Raw genomic sequence first — 24,386 nt, forward strand, 5'->3', positions numbered from 1 at the left:
CCCGGAAGCCTTCCATGCGTTCCACGCACTACGAGTGAAGACGCTGACCCGGAAGCCTTCCATGCGTTCCACGCACTACGAGTGAAGACGCTCACCCGGAAGCCTTTCATGCATTCCACGCACTACGAGTGAAGACGCTCACCCGGAAGCCTTCCATGCATTCCACGCACTACGAGTGAAGACGCTCACCCGGAAGCCTTCCATGCGTTCCACGCACTACGAGTGAAGACGCTGACCCGGAAGCCTTCCATGCGTTCCATGCACTACGAGTGAAGACGCTGACCCGGAAGCCTTCCATGCATTCCATGCACTACGAGTGAAGACGCTGACCCGGAAGCCTTCCATGCATTCCACGCACTACGAGTGAAGACACTGACCCGGAAGCCTTCCATGCGTTCCACGCACTACGAGTGAAGACGCTGACCCGGAAGCCTTCCATGCGTTCCACGCACTACGAGTGAAGACGCTGACCCGGAAGCCTTCCATGCATTCCATGCACTACGAGTGAAGACGCTGACCCGGAAGCCTTCCATGCATTCCATGCACTACGAGTGAAGACGCTGACCCGGAAGCCTTCCATGCGTTCCATGCACTACGAGTGAAGACGCTGACCCGGAAGCCCTCTACAACGAGTGAGACATCTGAACAGCAAGGAGGTGCCTGGTTATCCTCGATACACGGAAGAATTGGTGTCACGGATTCCCCCCAACACAGTGACTAAAACGTCTTTCTATCCGGAGTTGCAGTCGAGGTCCCACGCTACATGCTGGCGATTGAGTATTATCTCATACATGCGTTTTATTATTCTCCTTTTGTGAGTGAAAAGTTCATATTTTACCAGTCCCATATATAAATTTGTTAACCTTACTACACTATGAGTGCGCCTGTTTTTGTTTTTTTTCTCCATATATATATATATATATATATATCCCTTTTGCCAGTGGGTCTGTGGCAATAACGTCGAACATTGGAAGGGATAAATAATTTTATTTAGAACCAAAAAACAGTGAAGGTGCTGAGCGCGTGCGTATATATATATAGATACACACACACACACACACACACACACACACACACACACACACACACACACACACACACACACACACACACACACACACACATTCCTTTTTGTAACTGAATCCCATTGAGAGAAAATCGCTATATAAATAAAGTTATTATTGTTATTACTACATAGATAGACAGATATATGATAGCTATATGATACAGATAGATAGACGTACATCTATAGATAGAGTAGATACATCTATAGCTAGATACCGCCAGATTCTTGAATCTTGAAATAAAACGTATTCATTTCATGCAATACCCCCTGTAACCCCCTGTAAGTGCAGGCAGCTGACACACAGACACTGCCTCTTGGCTGCAATAGGAAACTACAACTCCCAGCATGCTGTGCTGCAGCAGGGAGCCACTTCCAATTGTTGCTGCAGGATGTGACTTGTGATGGACAGGGCCTCATCAGGAAGGGCTGGAAACGCAGGGGCAGGACACGCAGAGCCGCAGGGGCAGGACACGCAGGGGCAGAGCAGCAGGGGCAGGACACGCAGGGGCAGGGGCAGGACACGCAGAGCAGCAGGGGCAGGACACGCAGGGGCAGGACACGCAGGGGCAGGGCAGCAGGCGCAGGACACGCAGAGCAGCAGGGGCAGGACACGCAGGGGCAGGACACGCAGGGGCAGGACACGCAGAGCAGAAGGGGCAGGACACGCAGGGGCAGGGCAGCAGGGGCAGGACACGCAGAGCAGCAGGGGCAGGACACGCAGGGGTAGGGCAGCAGGGGCAGGACACGCAGAGCAGCAGGGGCAGGGCAGCAGGGGCAGGACACGCAGGGGCAGGACACGCAGGGGCAGAGCTGCAGGGGCAGGACACGCAGGGGCAGAGCTGCAGGGGCAGGACACGCAGGGGCAGAGCTGCAGGGGCAGGACACGCAGAGCAGCAGGGGCAGAGCAGCAGGGGCAGGACACGCAGGGGCAGAGCTGCAGGGACAGAACACGCAGAGCAGCAGGGGCAGGACACGCAGGGGCAGAGCAGGAGGGGCAGGACACGCAGGGGCAGAGCAGCAGGGGCAGGACACGCAGGGGCAGAGCAGCAGGGGCAGGACACGCAGGGGCAGAGCAGCAGGGGCAGGACACGCAGGGGCAGGACACGCAGGGGCAGAGCAGCAGGGGCAGGACACGCAGGGGCAGGGTAGCAGGGGCAGAGCAGCAGGGGCAGGACACGCAGGGGCAGAGCTGCAGGGGCAGGACACGCAGGGGCAGAGCTGCAGGGGCAGGACACGCAGGGGCAGAGCTGCAGGGGCAAGACACGCAGAGCAGCAGGGGCAGAGCAGGAGGGGCAGGACACGCAGGGGCAGAGCTGCAGGGGCAGAACAGCAGGGGCAGGACACGCAGGGGCAGAGCAGCAGGGGCAGGAGCCTGAAGGACTTCAGGATTGATCGCGTGTGACCAGTCTGTGTCATGCTAAAGAGAGCGGGCATTTACTGGCAGGAGATCGCGCAGGGAGGCCCCGCAGATTGTCGGAGGGAAAGCAGCACGGAGGCGCGAGCACCGTCGGAGGGGAACCTGAGCGGTTTCAGCTAAAAGTGGTATGTATGTATGTATATATGTAATTATTAATGTACACAGCGCGTCACAGCAGTAATACACGTGACAATCATATAAATAACAAATAATACAGATAGCACATAATGGGAATAAGTGCTTCAGACATAAAAGTAACATTAAGGAAGGAGTCCCTGCTCCGAAGAGCTTACAATCTAATTGGTAGGTAGGGAGAACGTACAGAGACAGCAGGAGGGAGTTCTGGTAAATGTGTCTGCAGGTGGCCAAGGTTTATGTATCATGTGTAAGGCCTGGGACATAGCACAGCAGACCCCGCTGAGCCGCGCTGAGCAGATGCCCTTACCCCCTGCATCTGCAATCAGCGCGGCTTTAGCAGCCGCTTCCGCATGTGTGCGGAGGCTCAGAAAATGTCAGCAGACAGGCAGGTTTAAATTTTCGCGCTGAGGGGAGCGGAGAAGCGGTCACGTGACCGCAAACATCCAATGGGAGCGAGGGACTAGCCCTGCCTCCCGCCACGCCTCCGCCTCAGTCACACCTTCGCCCCGCCTCCGCCCCGCCCCCAAAGCGCGCTCACTGCCTCGCCTGCCAAAACACAAAAAAGCGCCAGATTGAGCAGGCGAGTCAGAGCAGGAGCGCGGATCAGCGCGGATCAGCGCGGCCCGAGGCCTAAAGTATCAGCCGCGGAGCTACTCGTATGCTTAGTTAAGCAAGTGTGTCTTAAGCTGGGTCTTAAAGGTGGATAGAGAGGGTGCTGGTCGGGTACTGAGGGGAAGGGCATTCCAGAGGTGCGGGGCAGTCAGTGAGGGAGGTTTAAGGCGGGAGAGGGTGCTAGTCGGTACCGAAGCGTTTTGCGAAGTACGGGCCTGCTGCACTTATTTGTATTAACGAGATCCGACAGCGCCGGCACCATCACACAGGCCCCGATACCCAGGCGTGGGTGGCTAGGGTTGCCAGGTGTCAGGTTTTGAACCGGACAGACCAGTATTTTGACGATCTGTCCGGTAAAAAATGAGGTAATAGCGGACATGTGTGTGTCTCACGGCTCACCGTCACTAAGGAGCATGCGCAGCTCCCCCATTTGCATGCTGGGAAATGTAGTTTCCTTCCAGCTTTGCACATGGGGGAGGACAGAAGAGCTCCACTGAGTCCCTGTCTGCCAGGAGGACCTCCACAGGAAGGGGGAGAGGGTGAGGAAGGAGGATGAGGTGGTGCTGAGGAAGGAAGAGGAGGGGGGGTTGAAGGTGAGGAAGGGGGTGAAGGTGAGGAAGGAGGAGGAGGAGGGGGGGTGAAGGTGAGGAAGGAGGCGGAGGAGGGGGGGTGAAGGTGAGGAAGGAGGAGGAGGGGGGGTGTGAAGGTGAGGAAGGAGGAGGAGGGGGGGTGAAGGTGAGGAAGGAGGAGGAGGGGGTGAAGGTGAGGAGGAAGGAGGAGGGGGGTGAAGGTGAGGAAGGAGGAGGCGGGTGTGAAGGTGAGGAAGGAGGAGGGAGGTGTGAAGGTGAGGAAGGAGGAGGGGTGTGAAGGTGAGGAAGGAGGAGGGGGTGTGAAGGTGAGGAAGGAGGGGGGGGTGAAAGTGAGGAAGGAGGAGGGGGGGTGAAGGTGAGGAAGGAGGAGGGGGGGTGAAGGTGAGGAAGGAGGAGGGGTGTGAAGGTGAGGAAGGAGGACGAGGGTGTGAAGGTGAGGAAGGAGGGGGGTGTGAAGGTGAGGAAGGAGGAGGAGGGGGTGTGAAGGTGAGGAAGGAGGAGGGGGGGTGTGAAGGTGAAGAAGGAGGAGGGGTGTGAAGGTGAGGAAGGAGGAGGGGGGTGTGAAGGTGAGGAAGAAGGAGGGGGGTGTGAAGGTGAGGAAGGAGGAGGGGGGTGAAGGTGAGGAAGGAGGAGGGGGTGTGAAGGTGAGGAGGAGGGGGGGTGTGAAAGTGAGGAAGGAGGAGGGGGGGTGTGAAGGTGGAGGGGGGGTGTGAAGGTGAGGAAGGAGGAGGGGTGTGAAGGTGAGGAAGGAGGAGGGGGGTGTGAAGGTGAGGAAGAAGGAGGAGGGGGGGTGAAGGTGAGGAAGGAGGAGGAGGGGGTGTGAAGGTGAGGAAGGAGGAGGGGGGTGTGAAGGTGAGGAAGGAGGAGGGGGTGTGAAGGTGAGGAAGGAGGAGGGGGGGGTGAAGGTGAGGAAGGAGGAGGGGTGTGTGAGAGGAGGAAGGAAGAGGAGGGGGGTGAAGGTGAGGAAGGAGGAGGGGGGTGTGAAGGTGAGGAAGGAGGAGGGGGTGTGAAGGTGAGGAAGGAGGAGGGGGGGTGAAGGTGAGAAAGGAGGAGGGGGGGTGAAGGTGAGGAAGGAGGAGGGGTGTGAAGGTGAGGAAGGAGGAGGGGGGTGTGAAGGTGAGGAAGGAGGAGGAGGGGGGTGAAGGTGAGGAAGGAGGAGGGGGGTGTGAAGGTGAGGAAGGAGGAGGAGGGGGTGTGAAGATGAGGAAGGAGGAGGGGGGTGTGAAGGTGAGGAAGGAGAAGGGGTGTGAAGGTGAGGAAGGAGGAGGGGTGTGAAGGTGAGGAAGGAGGAGGGGTGTGAAGGTGAGGAAGGAGGAGGGGGGTGTGAAGGTGAGGAAGGAGGAGGGGTGTCAAGATGAGGAAGGAGGAGGGGGGTGTGAAGGTGAGGAAGGAGGAGGAGGGGGGTGAAGGTGAGGAAGGAGGAGGGGGGAGAAGGTGAGGAAGGAGGAGGGGTGTGAAGGTGAGGAATGAGGAGGGGGGGTGAAGGTGAGGAAGGAGGAGGAGGGGGGTGAGAGGCGGAAGGAGGAGGGGGGGGGGTGAAGGTGAGGAAGGAGGAGGGGGGTGAAGGTGAGGAAGGAGGAGGGGGGTGAAGGTGAGGAAGGAGGAGGGGTGTGAAGGTGAGGAAGGAGGAGGGGGGTGAAGGTGAGGAAGGAGGAGGAGGGGGGTGAGAGGAGGAAGGAGGAGGGGGGGTGAAGGTGAGGAAGGAGGAGGAGGGGGGGTGAAGGTGAGGAAGGAGGAGGAGGGGGGTGAAGGTGAGGAAGGAGGAGGAGGGGGGGGTGTGAAGGTGAGGAAGGAGGAGGGGGGGTGGAGGTGAGGAAGGAGGGGGGGTGGAGGTGAGGAAGGAGGAGGGGGGTGGAGGTGAGGAAGGTGGAGGGGGGTGGAGGTGAGGAAGGAGGAGGGGGGTGGAGGTGAGGAAGGAGGAGGTGGGGGGGGTGACGGAGGAGGTGGGGGGGTGACGGAGGAGGTGGGGGGGTGACGGAGGAGGTGGGGGGGTGACGGAGGAGGAGGGGGGTGAGAGGATGAGGGGGTTTGTAACAATCTTGGAAGTAGTGGGAGAGAAGCAGTGAGATCCGCACAGCTCGCCCTGTGTGCTGCGCGTGTGTTATTTACACTCTCACACCCGTACGTCATTTTGCGACATTTCACTCCACGTTTGCACCAATTTCATATTCTATTTCGTAAAAAATGCCGGGAGGTCTCAGCCCCCAAACTCCTGCCAGGATTTCTTACCAAATAGAATATGAATTGGTGCAAACGGGGAGTGAAATGTCGCAAAATGACGTGCGGGTCTGAGAGTGTAAATAACACCCCCCACCGACGCTTTCAGCGCGCCGCATTTTTCACCATTGTGTCCAGTATTTTTTGAGTAGCCGCCTGGCAACCCTACGGGAGGCTGCAGCCAGACAGGGACACACACCCGCGCGGTTATAGAGGGGCGACCCTACGGGAGGCTGCAGCCAGACAGGGACACACACCCGCGCGGTTATAGAGGGGCGACCCTACGGGAGGCTGCAGCCAGACAGGGACACACACCCGCGCGGTTATAGAGGGGCGACCCTACGGGAGGCTGCAGCCTGACAGGGACACACACCGCGCGGTTATAGAGGGGCGACCCTACGGGAGGCTGCAGCCTGACAGGGACACACACCCGCGCGGTTATAGAGGGGCGACCCTACGGGAGGCTGCAGCCTGACAGGGACACACACCCGCGCGGTTATAGAGGGGCGACCCTACGGGAGGCTGCAGCCTGACAGGGACACACACCCGCGCGGTTATAGAGGGGCGACCCTACGGGAGGCTGCAGCCTGACAGGGACACACACCCGCGCGGTTATAGGGGGCGACCCTACGGGAGGCTGCAGCCTGACAGGGACACACACCGCGCGGTTATAGAGGGGCGACCCTACGGGAGGCTGCAGCCTGACAGGGACACACACCCGCGCGGTTATAGAGGGGCGACCCTACGGGAGGCTGCAGCCTGACAGGGACACACACCCGCGCGGTTATAGAGGGGCGACCCTACGGGAGGCTGCAGCCTGACAGGGACACACACCCGCGCGGTTATAGAGGGGCGACCCTACGGGAGGCTGCAGCCTGACAGGGACACACACCCGCGCGGTTATAGAGGGGCGACCCTACGGGAGGCTGCAGCCAGACAGGGACACACACCCGCGCGGTTATAGAGGGGCGACCCTACGGGAGGCTGCAGCCAGACAGGGACACACACCCGCGCGGTTATAGAGGGGCGACCCTACGGGAGGCTGCAGCCAGACAGGGACACACACCCGCGCGGTTATAGAGGGGCGACCCTACGGGAGGCTGCAGCCAGACAGGGACACACACCCGCGCGGTTATAGAGGGGCGACCCTACGGGAGGCTGCAGCCTGACAGGGACACACACCCGCGCGGTTATAGAGGGGCGACCCTACGGGAGGCTGCAGCCTGACAGGGACACACACCCGCGCGGTTATAGAGGGGCGACCCTACGGGAGGCTGCAGCCTGACAGGGACACACACCCGCGCGGTTATAGAGGGGCGACCCTACGGGAGGCTGCAGCCTGACAGGGACACACACCCGCGCGGTTATAGAGGGGCGACCCTACGGGAGGCTGCAGCCTGACAGGGACACACACCCGCGCGGTTATAGAGGGGCGACCCTACGGGAGGCTGCAGCCAGACAGGGACACACACCCGCGCGGTTATAGAGGGGCGACCCTACGGGAGGCTGCAGCCTGACAGGGACACACACCCGCGCGGTTATAGAGGGGCGACCCTACGGGAGGCTGCAGCCAGACAGGGACACACACCCGCGCGGTTATAGAGGGGCGACCCTACGGGAGCTGCAGCCAGACAGGGACACACACCCGCGCGGTTATAGAGGGGCGACCCTACGGGAGGCTGCAGCCAGACAGGGACACACACCCGCGCGGTTATAGAGGGGCGACCCTACGGGAGGCTGCAGCCTGACAGGGACACACACCCGCGCGGTTATAGAGGGGCGACCCTACGGGAGGCTGCAGCCTGACAGGGACACACACCCGCGCGGTTATAGAGGGGCGACCCTATGGGAGGCTGCAGCCTGACAGGGACACACACCCGCGCGGTTATAGAGGGGCGACCCTACGGAGGCTGCAGCCTGACAGGGACACACACCCGCGCGGTTATAGAGGGGCGACCCTACGGGAGGCTGCAGCCTGACAGGGACACACACCCGCGCGGTTATAGAGGGGCGACCCTACGGGAGGCTGCAGCCAGACAGGGACACACACCGCGCGGTTATAGAGGGGCGACCCTACGGGAGGCTGCAGCCAGACAGGGACACACACCCGCGCGGTTATAGAGGGGCGACCCTACGGGAGGCTGCAGCCTGACAGGGACACACACCGCGCGGTTATAGAGGGGCGACCCTACGGGAGGCTGCAGCCAGACAGGGACACACACCCGCGCGGTTATAGAGGGGCGACCCTACGGGAGGCTGCAGCCAGACAGGGACACACACCCGCGCGGTTATAGAGGGGCGACCCTACGGGAGGCTGCAGCCTGACAGGGACACACACCCGCGCGGTTATAGAGGGGCGACCCTATGGGAGGCTGCAGCCAGACAGGGACACACACCCGCGCGGTTATAGAGGGGCGACCCTACGGGAGGCTGCAGCCAGACAGGGACACACACCCGCGCGGTTATAGAGGGGCGACCCTACGGGAGGCTGCAGCCTGACAGGGACACACACCCGCGCGGTTATAGAGGGGCGACCCTACGGGAGGCTGCAGCCAGACAGGGACACACACCCGCGCGGTTATAGAGGGGCGACCCTATGGGAGGCTGCAGCCAGACAGGGACACACACCCGCGCGGTTATAGAGGGGCGACCCTACGGGAGGCTGCAGCCAGACAGGGACACACACCCGCGCGGTTATAGAGGGGCGACCCTACGGGAGGCTGCAGCCAGACAGGGACACACACCCGCGCGGTTATAGAGGGGCGACCCTACGGGAGGCTGCAGCCTGACAGGGACACACACCGCGCGGTTATAGAGGGGGCGACCCTACGGGAGCTGCAGCCTGACAGGGACAACACACACCCGCGCGGTTATAGAGGGGCGACCCTACGGGAGGCTGCAGCCTGACAGGGACACACACCCGCGCGGTTATAGAGGGGCGACCCTACGGGAGGCTGCAGCCTGACAGGGACACACACCCGCGCGGTTATAGAGGGGCGACCCTACGGGAGGCTGCAGCCTGACAGGGACACACACCCGCGCGGTTATAGAGGGGCGACCCTACGGGAGGCTGCAGCCTGACAGGGACACACACCCGCGCGGTTATAGAGGGCGACCCTACGGGAGGCTGCAGCCTGACAGGGACACACACCGCGCGGTTATAGAGGGGCGACCCTACGGGAGGCTGCAGCCTGACAGGGACACACACCCGCGCGTTATAGAGGGGCGACCCTACGGGAGGCTGCAGCCTGACAGGGACACACACCCGCGCGGTTATAGAGGGGCGACCCTACGGAGGCTGCAGCCTGACAGGGACACACACCCGCGCGGTTATAGAGGGCGACCCTACGGGAGGCTGCAGCCTGACAGGGACACACACCCGCGCGGTTATAGAGGGGCGACCCTACGGGAGGCTGCAGCCTGACAGGGACACACACCCGCGCGGTTATAGAGGGGCGACCCTACGGGAGGCTGCAGCCTGACAGGGACACACACCCGCGCGGTTATAGGGGGCGACCCTACGGGAGGCTGCAGCCTGACAGGGACACACACCCGCGCGGTTATAGAGGGGCGACCCTACGGGAGGCTGCAGCCAGACAGGGACACACACCGCGCGGTTATAGAGGGGCGACCCTACGGGAGGCTGCAGCCTGACAGGGACACACACCCGCGCGGTTATAGAGGGGCGACCTATGGGAGGCTGCAGCCAGACAGGGACACACACCCGCGCGGTTATAGAGGGGCGACCCTACGGGAGGCTGCAGCCTGACAGGGACACACACCCGCGCGGTTATAGAGGGCGACCCTACGGGAGGCTGCAGCCTGACAGGGACACACACCCGCGCGGTTATAGAGGGGCGACCCTACGGGAGGCTGCAGCCAGACAGGGACACACACCCGCGCGGTTATAGAGGGGCGACCCTACGGGAGGCTGCAGCCTGACAGGGACACACACCCGCGCGGTTATAGAGGGGCGACCCTACGGGAGGCTGCAGCCTGACAGGGACACACACCCGCGCGGTTATAGAGGGGCGACCCTACGGGAGGCTGCAGCCTGACAGGGACACACACCCGCGCGGTTATAGAGGGGCGACCCTACGGGAGGCTGCAGCCTGACAGGGACACACACCCGCGCGGTTATAGAGGGGCGACCCTACGGGAGGCTGCAGCCTGACAGGGACACACACCCGCGCGGTTATAGAGGGGCGACCCTACGGGAGGCTGCAGCCTGACAGGGACACACACCGCGCGGTTATAGAGGGGCGACCCTACGGGAGGCTGCAGCCTGACAGGGACACACACCCGCGCGGTTATAGAGGGGCGACCCTACGGGAGGCTGCAGCCTGACAGGGACACACACCCGCGCGGTTATAGAGGGGCGACCCTACGGGAGGCTGCAGCCTGACAGGGACACACACCCGCGCGGTTATAGAGGGGCGACCCTACGGGAGGCTGCAGCCTGACAGGGACACACACCCGCGCGGTTATAGAGGGGCGACCCTACGGGAGGCTGCAGCCTGACAGGGACACACACCCGCGCGGTTATAGAGGGGCGACCCTACGGGAGGCTGCAGCCTGACAGGGACACACACCCGCGCGGTTATAGAGGGGCGACCCTACGGGAGGCTGCAGCCTGACAGGGACACACACCCGCGCGGTTATAGAGGGGCGACCCTACGGGAGGCTGCAGCCTGACAGGGACACACACCCGCGCGGTTATAGAGGGGCGACCCTACGGGAGGCTGCAGCCTGACAGGGACACACACCCGCGCGGTTATAGAGGGGCGACCCTACGGGAGGCTGCAGCCTGACAGGGACACACACCCGCGCGGTTATAGAGGGGCGACCCTACGGGAGGCTGCAGCCTGACAGGGACACACACCCGCGCGGTTATAGAGGGGCGACCCTACGGGAGGCTGCAGCCTGACAGGGACACACCCGCGCGGTTATAGAGGGGCGACCCTACGGGAGGCTGCAGCCTGACAGGGACACACACCCGCGCGGTTATAGAGGGGCGACCCTACGGGAGGCTGCAGCCTGACAGGGACACACACCCGCGCGGTTATAGAGGGGCGACCCTACGGGAGGCTGCAGCCTGACAGGGACACACACCCGCGCGGTTATAGAGGGGCGACCCTACGGGAGGCTGCAGCCTGACAGGGACACACACCCGCGCGGTTATAGAGGGGCGACCCTACGGGAGGCTGCAGCCTGACAGGGACACACACCCGCGCGGTTATAGAGGGGCGACCCTACGGGAGGCTGCAGCCTGACAGGGACACACACCCGCGCGGTTATAGAGGGGCGACCCTACGGGAGGCTGCAGCCTGACAGGGACACACACCCGCGCGGTTATAGAGGGGCGACCCTACGGGAGGCTGCAGCCTGACAGGGACACACACCCGCGCGGTTATAGAGGGGCGACCCTACGGGAGGCTGCAGCCTGACAGGGACACACACCCGCGCGGTTATAGAGGGGCGACCCTACGGGAGGCTGCAGCCTGACAGGGACACACACCCGCGCGGTTATAGAGGGGCGACCCTACGGGAGGCTGCAGCCTGACAGGGACACACACCCGCGCGGTTATAGAGGGGCGACCCTACGGGAGGCTGCAGCCTGACAGGGACACACACCCGCGCGGTTATAGAGGGGCGACCCTACGGGAGGCTGCAGCCTGACAGGGACACACACCCGCGCGGTTATAGAGGGGCGACCCTACGGGAGGCTGCAGCCTGACAGGGACACACACCCGCGCGGTTATAGAGGGGCGACCCTACGGGAGGCTGCAGCCTGACAGGGACACACCCGCGCGGTTATAGAGGGGCGACCCTACGGGAGGCTGCAGCCTGACAGGGACACACACCCGCGCGGTTATAGAGGGGCGACCCTACGGGAGGCTGCAGCCTGACAGGGACACACACCCGCGCGGTTATAGAGGGGCGACCCTACGGGAGGCTGCAGCCTGACAGGGACACACACCCGCGCGGTTATAGAGGGGCGACCCTACGGGAGGCTGCAGCCTGACAGGGACACACACCCGCGCGGTTATAGAGGGGCGACCCTACGGGAGGCTGCAGCCAGACAGGGACACACACCCGCGCGGTTATAGAGGGGCGACCCTACGGGAGGCTGCAGCCTGACAGGGACACACACCCGCGCGGTTATAGAGGGGCGACCCTACGGGAGGCTGCAGCCTGACAGGGACACACACCCGCGCGGTTATAGAGGGGCGACCCTACGGGAGGCTGCAGCCTGACAGGGACACACACCCGCGCGGTTATAGAGGGGCGACCCTACGGGAGGCTGCAGCCTGACAGGGACACACACCCGCGCGGTTATAGAGGGGCGACCCTACGGGAGGCTGCAGCCAGACAGGGACACACACCCGCGCGGTTATAGAGGGGCGACCCTACGGGAGGCTGCAGCCTGACAGGGACACACACCCGCGCGGTTATAGAGGGGCGACCCTACGGGAGGCTGCAGCCAGACAGGGACACACACCCGCGCGGTTATAGAGGGGCGACCCTACGGGAGGCTGCAGCCAGACAGGGACACACACCCGCGCGGTTATAGAGGGGCGACCCTACGGGAGGCTGCAGCCTGACAGGGACACACAGGCCCGCGCGGTTATAGAGGGGCGACCCTACGGGAGGCTGCAGCCAGACAGGGACACACACCCGCGCGGTTATAGAGGGGCGACCCTACGGGAGGCTGCAGCCTGACAGGGACACACACCCGCGCGGTTATAGAGGGGCGACCCTACGGGAGGCTGCAGCCTGACAGGGACACACACCCGCGCGGTTATAGAGGGGCGACCCTACGGAGGCTGCAGCCTGACAGGGACACACACCCGCGCGGTTATAGAGGGGCGACCCTACGGGAGGCTGCAGCCTGACAGGGACACACACCCGCGCGGTTATAGAGGGGCGACCCTACGGGAGGCTGCAGCCTGACAGGGACACACACCCGCGCGGTTATAGAGGGGCGACCCTACGGGAGGCTGCAGCCTGACAGGGACACACACCCGCGCGGTTATAGAGGGGCGACCCTACGGGAGGCTGCAGCCTGACAGGGACACACACCCGCGCGGTTATAGAGGGGCGACCCTACGGGAGGCTGCAGCCTGACAGGGACACACACCCGCGCGGTTATAGAGGGGCGACCCTACGGGAGGCTGCAGCCTGACAGGGACACACACCCGCGCGGTTATAGAGGGGCGACCCTACGGGAGGCTGCAGCCTGACAGGGACACACACCCGCGCGGTTATAGAGGGGCGACCCTACGGGAGGCTGCAGCCTGACAGGGACACACACCCGCGCGGTTATAGAGGGGCGACCCTACGGGAGGCTGCAGCCAGACAGGGACACACACCCGCGCGGTTATAGAGGGGCGACCCTACGGGAGGCTGCAGCCTGACAGGGACACACACCCGCACGGTTATAGAGGGGCGACCCTACGGGAGGCTGCAGCCTGACAGGGACACACACCCGCGCGGTTATAGAGGGGCGACCCTACGGGAGGCTGCAGCCTGACAGGGACACACACCCGCGCGGTTATAGAGGGGCGACCCTACGGGAGGCTGCAGCCTGACAGGGACACACACCCGCGCGGTTATAGAGGGGCGACCCTACGGGAGGCTGCAGCCTGACAGGGACACACACCCGCGCGGTTATAGAGGGGCGACCCTACGGGAGGCTGCAGCCAGACAGGGACACACACCCGCGCGGTTATAGAGGGGCGACCCTACGGGAGGCTGCAGCCTGACAGGGACACACACCCGCGCGGTTATAGAGGGGCGACCCTACGGGAGGCTGCAGCCAGACAGGGACACACACCGCGCGGTTATAGAGGGGCGACCCTACGGGAGGCTGCAGCCTGACAGGGACACACACCCGCGCGGTTATAGAGGGGCGACCCTACGGGAGGCTGCAGCCTGACAGGGACACACACCCGCGCGGTTATAGAGGGGCGACCCTACGGGAGGCTGCAGCCAGACAGGGACACACACCCGCGCGGTTATAGAGGGGCGACCCTACGGGAGGCTGCAGCCAGACAGGGACACACACCCGCGCGGTTATAGAGGGGCGACCCTACGGGAGGCTGCAGCCTGACAGGGACACACCCGCGCGGTTATAGAGGGGCGACCCTACGGGAGGCTGCAGCCAGACAGGGACACACACCGCGCGGTTATAGAGGGGCGACCCTACGGGAGGCTGCAGCCTGACAGGGACACACACCCGCGCGGTTATAGAGGGGCGACCCTACGGGAGGCTGCAGCCCGACAGGGACACACACCCGCGCGGTTATAGAGGGGCGACCCTACGGGAGGCTGCAGCCAGACAGGGACACACACCCGCGCGGTTATAGAGGGGCGACCCTACGGGAGGCTGCAGCCTGACAGGGACACACACCCGTGCGGTTATAGAGGGGCGACCCTACGGGAGGCTGCAGCCTGACAGGGACACACACCCGCGCGGTTATAGAGGGGCGACCCTACGGGAGGCTGCAGCCTGACAGGGACACACACCGCGCGGTTATAGAGGGGCGACCCTACGGGAGGCTGCAGCCTGACAGGGACACACACCGCGCGGTTATAGAGGGGCGACCCTACGGGAGGCTGCAGCCTGACAGGGACACACACCCGCGCGGTTATAGAGGGGCGACCCTACGGGAGGCTGCAGCCAGACAGGGACACACACCCGCGCGGTTATAGAGGGGCGACCCTACGGGAGGCTGCAGCCTGACAGGGACACACACCCGCGCGGTTATAGAGGGGCGACCCTACGGGAGGCTGCAGCCAGACAGGGACACACACCCGCGCGGTTATAGAGGGGCGACCCTACGGGAGGCTGCAGCCTGACAGGGACACACACCCGCGCGGTTATAGAGGGGCGACCCTACGGGAGGCTGCAGCCTGACAGGGACACACACCCGCGCGGTTATAGAGGGGCGACCCTATGGGTGGCTGCAGCCTGACAGGGACACACACCCGCGCGGTTATAGAGGGGCGACCCTACGGGAGGCTGCAGCCTGACAGGGACACACACCCGCGCGGTTATAGAGGGGCGACCCTACGGGAGGCTGCAGCCAGACAGGGACACACACCCGCGCGGTTATAGAGGGGCGACCCTATGGGAGGCTGCAGCCTGACAGGGACACACACCGCGCGGTTATAGAGGGGCGACCCTACGGGAGGCTGCAGCCTGACAGGGACACACACCCGCGCGGTTATAGAGGGGCGACCCTACGGGAGGCTGCAGCCTGACAGGGACACACACCGCGCGGTTATAGAGGGGCGACCCTATGGGTGGCTGCAGCCTGACAGGGACACACACCCGCGCGGTTATAGAGGGGCGACCCTACGGGTGGCTGCAGCCAGACAGGGACACACACCGCGCGGTTATAGAGGGGCGACCCTACGGGAGGCTGCAGCCTGACAGGGACACACACCCGCGCGGTTATAGAGGGGCGACCCTACGGGAGGCTGCAGCCTGACAGGGACACACACCGCGCGGTTATAGAGGGGCGACCCTACGGGAGGCTGCAGCCTGACAGGGACACACACCCGCGCGGTTATAGAGGGGCGACCCTACGGGTGGCTGCAGCCAGACAGGGACACACACCGCGCGGTTATAGAGGGGCGACCCTACGGGAGGCTGCAGCCAGACAGGGACACACACCCGCGCGGTTATAGAGGGGCGACCCTACGGGAGGCTGCAGCCTGACAGGGACACACACCGCGCGGTTATAGAGGGGCGACCCTACGGGTGGCTGCAGCCTGACAGGGACACACACCCGCGCGGTTATAGAGGGGCGACCCTACGGGAGGCTGCAGCCAGACAGGGACACACACCCGCGCGGTTATAGAGGGGCGACCCTACGGGAGGCTGCAGCCAGACAGGGACACACACCCGCGCGGTTATAGAGGGGCGACCCTATGGGAGGCTGCAGCCTGACAGGGACACACACCCGCGCGGTTATAGAGGGGCGACCCTATGGGAGGCTGCAGCCAGACAGGGACACACACCCGCGCGGTTATAGAGGGGCGACCCTATGGGAGGCTGCAGCCAGACAGGGACACACACCGCGCGGTTATAGAGGGGCGACCCTACGGGAGGCTGCAGCCAGACAGGGACACACACCGCGCGGTTATAGAGGGGCGACCCTACGGGAGGCTGCAGCCTGACAGGGACACACACCCGCGCGGTTATAGAGGGGTGACCCTACGGGAGGCTGCAGCCTGACAGGGACACACACCCGCGCGGTTATAGAGGGGTGACCCTACGGGAGGCTGCAGCCTGACAGGGACACACACCCGCGCGGTTATAGAGGGGCGACCCTACGGGAGGCTGCAGCCCGACAGGGACACACACCCGCGCGGTTATAGAGGGGCGACCCTACGGGAGGCTGCAGCCAGACAGGGACACACACCGCGCGGTTATAGGGGGGCGACCCTACGGGAGGCTGCAGCCTGACAGGGACACACACCGCGCGGTTATAGAGGGGCGACCCTACGGGAGGCTGCAGCCAGACAGGGACACACACCGGCGCGGTTATAGAGGGGCGACCCTACGGGAGGCTGCAGCCTGACAGGGACACACACCCGCGCGGTTATAGGGGGCGACCCTACGGGTGGCTGCAGCCTGACAGGGACACACACCCGCGCGGTTATAGAGGGGCGACCCTACGGGAGGCTGCAGCCTGACAGGGACACACACCCGCGCGGTTATAGAGGGGCGACCCTACGGGAGGCTGCAGCCTGACAGGGACACACACCCGCGCGGTTATAGAGGGGCGACCCTACGGGAGGCTGCAGCCTGACAGGGACACACCCGCGCGGTTATAGAGGGGCGACCCTACGGGAGGCTGCAGCCTGACAGGGACACACACCCGCGCGGTTATAGGGGGCGACCCTACGGGAGGCTGCAGCCTGACAGGGACACACACCCGCGCGGTTATAGAGGGGCGACCCTACGGGAGGCTGCAGCCAGACAGGGACACACAACCGCGCGGTTATAGAGGGGCGACCCTACGGGAGGCTGCAGCCAGACAGGGACACACACCCGCGCGGTTATAGGGGGCGACCCTACGGGTGGCTGCAGCCTGACAGGGACACACACCCGCGCGGTTATAGGGGGCGACCCTACGGGTGGCTGCAGCCTGACAGGGACACACACCCGCGCGGTTAAAGAGGGGCGACCCTACGGGAGGCTGCAGCCTGACAGGGACACACACCCGCGCGGTTATAGAGGGGCGACCCTACGGGAGGCTGCAGCCTGACAGGGACACACACCCGCGCGGTTATAGAGGGGCGACCCTACGGGAGGCTGCAGCCTGACAGGGACACACCCGCGCGGTTATAGAGGGGCGACCCTACGGGAGGCTGCAGCCTGACAGGGACACACACCCGCGCGGTTATAGGGGGCGACCCTACGGGAGGCTGCAGCCTGACAGGGACACACACCCGCGCGGTTATAGAGGGGCGACCCTACGGGAGGCTGCAGCCAGACAGGGACACACACCCGCGCGGTTATAGAGGGGCGACCCTACGGGAGGCTGCAGCCAGACAGGGACACACACCCGCGCGGTTATAGAGGGGCGACCCTATGGGAGGCTGCAGCCTGACAGGGACACACACCCGCGCGGTTATAGAGGGGCGACCCTACGGGAGGCTGCAGCCTGACAGGGACACACACCCGCGCGGTTATAGAGGGGCGACCCTACGGGAGGCTGCAGCCTGACAGGGACACACACCCGCGCGGTTATAGAGGGGCGACCCTACGGGAGGCTGCAGCCTGACAGGGACACACACCCGCGCGGTTATAGAGGGGCGACCCTACGGGAGGCTGCAGCCTGACAGGGACACACACCCGCGCGGTTATAGAGGGGCGACCCTATGGGAGGCTGCAGCCTGACAGGGACACACACCCGCGCGGTTATAGAGGGGCGACCCTACGGGAGGCTGCAGCCTGACAGGGACACACACCCGCGCGGTTATAGAGGGGCGACCCTACGGGAGGCTGCAGCCAGACAGGGACACACACCCGCGCAGTTATAGAGGGGCGACTCTATGGGAGGCTGCAGCCTGACAGGGACACACACCCGCGCGGTTATAGAGGGGCGACCCTACGGGAGGCTGCAGCCTGACAGGGACACACACCCGCGCGGTTATAGAGGGGCGACCCTACGGGAGGCTGCAGCCAGACAGGGACACACACCCGCGCGGTTATAGAGGGGCGACCCTACGGGAGGCTGCAGCCTGACAGGGACACACACCGCGCGGTTATAGAGGGGCGACCCTACGGGAGGCTGCAGCCTGACAGGGACACACACCCGCGCGGTTATAGAGGGGCGACCCTACGGGAGGCTGCAGCCAGACAGGGACACACACCCGCGCGGTTATAGAGGGGCGACCCTACGGGAGGCTGCAGCCTGACAGGGACACACCCGCGCGGTTATAGAGGGGCGACCCTACGGGAGGCTGCAGCCTGACAGGGACACACACCCGCGCGGTTATAGAGGGGCGACCCTACGGGAGGCTGCAGCCTGACAGGGACACACACCGCGCGGTTATAGAGGGGCGACCCTACGGGAGGCTGCAGCCTGACAGGGACACACACCCGCGCGGTTATAGAGGGGCGACCCTATGGGAGGCTGCAGCCTGACAGGGACACACACCGCGCGGTTATAGAGGGGCGACCCTACGGGAGGCTGCAGCCAGACAGGGACACACACCCGCGCGGTTATAGAGGGGCGACCCTACGGGAGGCTGCAGCCTGACAGGGACACACACCCGCGCGGTTATAGAGGGGCGACCCTACGGGAGGCTGCAGCCTGACAGGGACACACACCCGCGCGGTTATAGAGGGGCGACCCTATGGGAGGCTGCAGCCTGACAGGGACACACACCGCGCGGTTATAGAGGGGCGACCCTACGGGAGGCTGCAGCCTGACAGGGACACACACCCGCGCGGTTATAGAGGGGCGACCCTACGGGAGGCTGCAGCCTGACAGGGACACACACCCGCGCGGTTATAGAGGGGCGACCCTACGGGAGGCTGCAGCCTGACAGGGACACACACCCGCGCGGTTATAGAGGGGCGACCCTACGGGAGGCTGCAGCCCGACAGGGACACACACCCGCGCGGTTATAGAGGGGCGACCCTACGGGAGGCTGCAGCCTGACAGGGACACACACCCGCGCGGTTATAGAGGGGCGACCCTACGGGAGGCTGCAGCCTGACAGGGACACACACCCGCGCGGTTATAGAGGGGCGACCCTACGGGAGGCTGCAGCCTGACAGGGACACACACCCGCGCGGTTATAGAGGGGCGACCCTACGGGAGGCTGCAGCCTGACAGGGACACACACCCGCGCGGTTATAGAGGGGCGACCCTATGGGAGGCTGCAGCCTGACAGGGACACACACCCGCGCGGTTATAGAGGGGCATGTGCTGTTGATGTGTAATATGAAGGTACTGATCCCTTGCTGAGGGTCACAAGGTACCTAAGGTTTATCTATACGTGCTCTATAAAACCGGCACAAACATCACTGTAGTTTGTCTCCCGTTGTCTGACCTAACGCCACGTGTGCTGCACCACCCAGAGATAGGGGACTCGGGTCCCCACCCCAGCAACAGGTGTCACTCGGGGGCCACGGTAAAGAGGGGTACACATGCTTTTTTCTGTTAACGTGAATGCCACATCAGTAGGTACAGTAGGTAGGTAAGAACGTGTATGTGTGTGTGTGTGTATGTGTGTATGTGTGTATGTGATGTGTACAGTACATAGATGGAGAGTCACAGTATGTATTCCTGTGTATGTGTTTATCTATAGTACATGTATATGTGTGTGTGTTTGTATGTGTATATACTGTGTGTGTGTGTGTCTATGTATGTGGATAAGTTCTGTAGATGTGTATGTGTATATGTGTGTGTTTATAATGTATGTGTGTATGTATAGTATGTGTATGTGTGTGTGTTTATAATGTATGTGTGTATGTGAGTGTGTTTATAATGTATGTGTGTATGTACAGTATGTGTATGTGTGTGTGTTTATAATGTGTGTGTGTGTGTGTGTGTGTTTATAATGTACTAGCTGAGAGCCCCGGCGTTGCCCGGGATGTTTGTGGTGTGGGGGTGGCATTTGGGTGGGGAGTGGTCCACACGGCCCATGTGCGGTGGTAGTGCTGCTGTGGCTGTACTGATGGTGATTGTATCGGGGTGCTGATTTGGGAGGGTTTGTTGCTGATGTGGGGGTGCGGATGTGGGTGTGCCGATGGGGGAGGTGCAAAGGTGGCGATGTGTGGGTGCTGATGGTGTTGATGGGGGCTGGGAATGGCGGGGAGCCGAGAATGGCAGTGTGCTGGGGGGGCATGGGATACCGGTGTGCTGATGTGGTGGTGCTGGGGATAGTGTGTGTGTGTGTGTGTGTATACGTGTGTGTGTATACACGTGTGTGTGTGTGTATACATGTTTGTGTGTGTGTGTGTGTGTATACATGTTTGTGTGTATACATTGTATGTGTGTGTGTATACATGTGTACGTGTGTGTGTATACATGTGTGTGTATACATGTGTATGTATACACGTGTATACACATGTGTGTGTATACACATGTGTGTATACACATGTGTGTGTAGACATTGTGTGTATGTATATATTGTGTGTGTGTATACATGTGTGTGTGTGTGTATACATGTGTGTGTGTGTGTGTATACACGTGTGTGTGTGTGTATACACATGTGTGTATACACATGTGTGTATACACGTGTGTATACATGTTTGTGTGTGTGTATACATGTTTGTGTGTATACATTGTATGTGTGTGTGTGTGTATAAGTGTGTGTGTGTGTATACATGTGTGTGTGTGTATGTGTATGTGTGTGTGTGTGTACATTTGTGTGTGTGTGTACATTTGTGTGTGTGTACATATGTGTGTGTATACATGTGTGTGTATACATGTTTGTGTGTATACATGTTTGTCTACGTGTGTGTGTGTGTCTACGTGTGTGTGTCTAAGTGTGTGTGTCTAAGTGTGTGTGTCTAAGTGTGTGTGTCTAAGTGTGTGTGTCTACGTGTGTGTGTCTACGTGTGTGTGTCTACGTGTGTGTGTGTGTGTCTATGTGTGTGTGTGTGTGTCTACGTGTGTGTGTGTGTCTACGTGTGTGTGTGTGTCTACGTGTGTGTGTGTCTAAGTGTGTGTGTGTGTCTACGTGTGTGTGTGTCTGCGTGTCTTCGTGTGTCTGCGTGTCTACGTGTGTCTGCGTGTCTACGTGTGTATGCGTGTCTACGTGTGTCTGCGTGTGTCTGCGTGTGTCTGCGTGTCTACGTGTGTACGTGTCTGCGTGTCTACGTGCGTCTGCGTGTGTCTGCGTGTGTCTGCGTGTCTGCGTGTATACGTGTGTCTGCGTGTATAGGTGTGTCTGCGTGTATAGGTGTGTCTACGTGTATACGTGTGTCTACGTGTGCCTGTGTGTATACATGTGTCTACGTGTGTGTGTATACGTGTGTGTCTACGTGTGTGTGTGTGTCTACATGTGTGTGTGTATACGTGTGTCTACGTGTGTGTGTATACGTGCGCCTACGTGTGTGTGTGTATACGTGTGTGTACGTGTGTGTGTGTGTGTATACGTGTGTGTGTATGTACGTGTGTGTGTAGGTGTGTATACGTGTGTGTATATACGTGTGTCTGTGTGTATACGTGTGTCTGTGTGTATACGTGTGTCTGTGTGTATACGTGTGTCTGTGTGTATACGTGTGTCTGTGTGTATACGTGTGTCTGCCTCACCCGTCCTGCCGCTGCCTCACTCATCCGGCCGCTCCCACGTGGATGTGAGGCGGGAGGCAGCGTGTTGTGGCCGCTCCCCCGCGTGTGTCCCGGGCGCTCGCTTTGCTCCCCCGCTGACTGTAGCGGCGCCGGGGTGTGAGCTTGGGGGGGGGTGAGCTTGGGGGGGGGGGTGTGAGCTTGGGGGGGGATGAGCTTGGGGGGGGGAGAGGTGTGTGTGAGCTTGGGGTGGGGGTGGGAATGTGTGTGTGTGTGTGTACACGGGACTCCGGGTAAGTTCGGGCACAGGGAGGGTGGGGGGTGTGTGGAAGTTGAGGTGCGGTCCAGCTGACGGGGGAGAGTGAGGGGCACCGGGAGGGGATTGATTGTGTGTGTGTGTGTGTGTGTGTGTGTCCCTGTGTGTCCTTTGGCCCGTCACTCCGCCTCAGGCCAATGAGAGGTGTGCGGGGGCGGGCCAAGGGACCAATGAGATTTCCCCTAGGGACACCGGACATGCAGACAGGCATACAGTGCTTTCACTAATATAGTATAAGATAAGATGTACAGTATGTGTATGTGTGTGTGTTTATAATGTATGTGTGTATACAGTATGTGTGTGTGTTTATAATGTATGTGAGTGTGTGTGTGTGTGTGTGCATATATATGTATACATATTTCAGACTCTGATTTGCCTCCGAGCCGACAGGAACAGACAGCAGCCGGTGCGTGATCCACGGGGAGAGGCGCACACATGGTTCTTATTTGTGCTAAGCCGCCCGCCTTGTGTCCCAGACAGGACACTCTGCCGATACCAACCCAGATCCCAAGCTCTGCAAAGACTCGGACCCAGCCCAGCGTCTGCCCCCTGCGTCTGCCGCCCTCGCCCAGCGTCTGCCCCCTGCGTCTGCCGCCCTCGCCCAGCGTCTGCCCCCTGCGTCTGCCGCCCTCGCCCAGCATCTGCCCCCTGCGTCTACCGCCCTCGCCCAGCATCTGCCCCCTGCGTCTGCCGCCCTTGCCCAGCGGCTGCCCCCTGCGTCTACCGCCCTTGCCCAGCGGCTGCCCCATGCGTCTGCCCGCTGCGTCTACCACCCTCGCCCAGCGTCTGCCCCCTGCGTCAGCCGCCCTCGCCAAGCGTCTGCCCCCTGTGTCTGCCGCCCTCGCCCAGCGTCTGCCCCCTGTGTCTACCGCCCTCGCCAGCGTCTGCCCCCTGTGTCTACCGCCCTCGCCAGCGTCTGCCCCCTGTGTCTGCCGCCCTCGCCCAGCGTCTGCCCCCTGCGTCTACAGCCCTCGCCCAGCGCCTGCTCCCTGCGTCTACCCCCTGCGTTCGCGGCCTGTGTCCACTCCCAGCAGCTGCCCCCAGCGTCTGTGCCCATCACCCTGCTCTCAGCGTCTGCTCCCATCACCCTGCGCCCAGTGTCTGTGCCCATCACCCTGCATCTGCATCTGCGTCACCATGTGCCCAGCATCTGTGCCCTTCACCCAGCGTCTGCTCCCATCGCCCTGCACCCAGGGCCTGCTCCCCGCCTCTGCGCCCTGCGTCTGCTCCCAGTGTCTGCGCCCCGCGTCTGCTCCCAGCAATCTGCAGCACATCAAGGGACGGCATTAATGCATTAAGGACGTGTTTCCTCTAGCAACGTTCAAAGGGGGAAATCTAAGGTGCCATCTGTACAAACACGATCAGCGGAGTCAGGAATTGTGCCCTGTAATACTAGAGAGCGGCCAGCCCAGGAATGAGCGCAGAACTGTTATCTAACCAGGTCACAACCTGCACTAGTGACAGTGCTTACCCCACTGAAAATAATGGTGCGTGTGTGTATAAGACACGAGTGTAGAGAATAACAGATATATATATAAATTCTCCAAAGGATACCAAAAGACTAAGACAACGACACCAAAGTAAGATGGGAGGAGGGAATGTGTGGGAGGGACGTGGAGAAGAGAGGCTGTAACCACAGTACCTGGGAGATCATCGGGGAGGCTTCACCCAGCAGTGGGGAGACACGCATACATCGGGGAGGCTTCATCCAGCAGTGGGGAGTCTCGCATACATTGGGGAGGCTTCATCCAGCAGTGGGGAGTCTCGCATACATTGGGGAGACTTCATCCAGCAGTGGGGAGACACGCATACATCGGGGAGGCTTCATCCAGCAGTGGGGAGTCACACATACATCGGGGAGGCTTCACCCAGCAGTGGGGAGTCACACATACATCGGGGAGGCTTCACCCAGCAGTGGGGAGTCACGCATACAGTGGGGAGTCTCGCATACATTGGGGAGGCTTCATCCAGCAGTGGGGAGTCTCGCATACAGTGGGGAGTCACGCATACATTGGGGAGACACACATACAGTGGGGAGGCTTCATCCAGCAGTGGGGAGTCACACATACATCGGGGAGGTTTCATCCAGCAGTGGGGAGTCACACATACATCGGGGAGGCTTCACCCAGCAGTGAGGAGTCACACATACATCGGGGAGGCTTCACCCAGCAGTGGGGAGTCACGCATACAGTGGGGAGACACGCATACATTGGGGAGGCTTCATCCAGCAGTGGGGAGTCACGCATACATCGGGGAGGCTTCA

This window comes from Ascaphus truei, chromosome 21 (assembly GCF_040206685.1).
Source record: "Ascaphus truei isolate aAscTru1 chromosome 21, aAscTru1.hap1, whole genome shotgun sequence".
NCBI classification, from domain to species: domain Eukaryota; kingdom Metazoa; phylum Chordata; class Amphibia; order Anura; family Ascaphidae; genus Ascaphus; species Ascaphus truei.